Here is a 2,469-nt window from a genome sequence, read left to right as displayed (position 1 = left end):
GCTCACAGCAACCTCCAACTCCTGGGCTCAAGCGAGTCTCCTGCCTCTGCCTCCCAAGTAGCTGGGACCACAGGCGCCTGCCACAACGCCTGGCTGTTTTTGGTTGCAGCTGTCATTGTTGTCCAGTGGGCCCAGGCTGGATTCAAACCCGCCACCTTAGGTGTATGTGGCTGGCACCCCAGCCACTTGAGCCACAGGCGTCGAGCCCCAAAATTACATTCTTATCCACAAACTGAAAAGAATAAAATGTTTAAAGACACTTGTCCAACTTATTAGAATAGCTATTTTGTTTTCAAAACTATTGACCATGCCAACACAGGATAAGGACGCGGAGCACCTGGAGTTCTTTTGTGCTGCTGCTGGGAAAGCCAAGGGCACAGACCAGCAGTGTCTCGTTAAGTCAAGCACACACGGGATGGGGCAATCTCACGCCTATGCGTGTGCACGAGGGAAATAACAACTTAGGTTTAGATAAAAACTGGCGCAAAAATGTTCACGGTAACATTATTCATCATCACTTAAGACCAAAATATCGCTCAAGGGGTAAATGCATAAACAAACAGTGCGGGGATAGGCTCCTCAGCAATCCATGGGCGAAGTGTTGATTCACACAGCCTCAGAGTGACATTCCAAATGCACTATGCTAAGTGAAGGAAATCAGTCTCGTAGGCTACACTACATGTTTATGACATTCTGGTGAGGAGAAAAGTCTAGGGATGGAGAACGGATCAGTTAGAAGTTAGGAAGGGGGAAAGCATGAGAAAAAATCTGAGAGCGATGAATCTGATTCTGTATCATAATTATAGGCTACACAAGCCTATTCATGCAGTAAAACTTACATTCTAAAAAAGATGAAAATTTACTGTATACAAATTTAAAGTTTAAATTAAATAATATTCTTCCTAATGACAACAAAAATATCAAATATCTAAAAATAAATCTAACAAAAGAGAATTAAGCCTATGATGGCCAGTCCCATATACTGAGAGTGGTGGGTTCAAACCCGGCCCTGGCCAAACTACAACCAAAAAATAGCCGGGTGTTGTGGTGGGTGCCTATAGTCCCAGCTACTTGGGAGGCTGAGGCAAGAGAATTACCTAAGCCCAAGAACTGGAGGTTGCTGTGAGCTCTGACACTACTGCACTCTACCCAGGGTGACAGCTTGAGACTCTGTCTCAAAAAAAGAAAGAAAAAATGACCATACTGCCCAAAGCAACTCTTATCAAAATACTAATGCCATTTTTTACAAAAATTTTAAAAAAGACAATGCTAAAATTCTAAAGAATGAAAAAAGAGCTCCAATGCTCAAAGTAATCCTCAGCAAAAAGAACAAAGCTGGAAGCATCACACTACCTGAATTCAAAATATATTCCAAGGCTATTTTAACCAAAACAGTATTTGGTATTGATACAAAAACGGAGACATAGACCAGTGGAAAAGAATAGAGAATGCAGAAATAAAACCACATATTTACAGGCAACTGATTGTTGATGAAAGCGCCAAGAACATATATTGGGGAAAGGACACTCAGCCATAAACTGTCCTGGGAAAACTGGACAGTCACATGCAGAAGAATGGACCTGAACACATATTGGTTACCGTACAAAAAAAATCAACTGAAGATGGATTAGAAAGACTTAATGTGAGACTCCACACTGTAAAACCACTAGAAGGAAACACAGGAGAAGCACTTCCTGGCATTGGTCCAGGCAAAATTTTATGGCTAAGACCTCAAAAGCACAGGCCACAAAAACAAAAATAGACAAATGGGATTATGTGTATCAAACTAAAAAGCTTCTGCAGAGTAAAGGAAACAATCAACAGACTGAAGAGACAGCCTGGAGAGTGAGAGAAAATATTTGCAAACTATTCATCCTACAAAGGGCTGATACACAAGGTACTCAAACAACTCAATAGCAAACAACAAACAAAACAAAACAAAAAATCTCACTATAAAAGCAGGCCAAGGACTGGAAGAGACATCTCTTAAAAGAAGACTCACAAATAACCAAAAAATGGTTATATGAAAAAATGCTAAAAATCATTAATCATCAGAGAAATGCAAATAAAAACCACAATGGCTGGATATTATCTTATTCCAGTTAGATCACTATTATTTAAAAGATTAAAAATAAAAAAAGATGGTGGTGGAGATGGATGCAGAGTAAAAGGAACTCTTATATGCTGTTGGTGGGACTGTGAATTACTACAGCCACTATGGAAGATGGGACAGAGATCACTCACAATACCAAAAATGAAGGTAACATATGACCCAGGAATCCCACTCTTTTTTTTTTTTTTTGTAGAGACAGAGTCTCACTTTGTTGCCCTTGGTAGAGTGCCATGGCGTCACAGCTCACAGCAACCTCTAAGTCCTGGGCTTAAGCGATTCTCTTGCCTCAGCCTCCCTAGTAGCTGGGACTATAGGCGCCTGCCACAATGCCCAGCTATTTTTTGGTTGCAGTTCAG

The sequence above is a fragment of the Otolemur garnettii genome, unplaced genomic scaffold (assembly GCF_000181295.1).
Source record: "Otolemur garnettii isolate 467f Iridium unplaced genomic scaffold, OtoGar3 scaffold00057, whole genome shotgun sequence".
NCBI classification, from domain to species: Eukaryota; Metazoa; Chordata; class Mammalia; order Primates; family Galagidae; genus Otolemur; species Otolemur garnettii.
The sequence above is the reverse complement of the archived record's forward strand: the minus strand, read 5'-3'. Positions refer to the sequence as shown.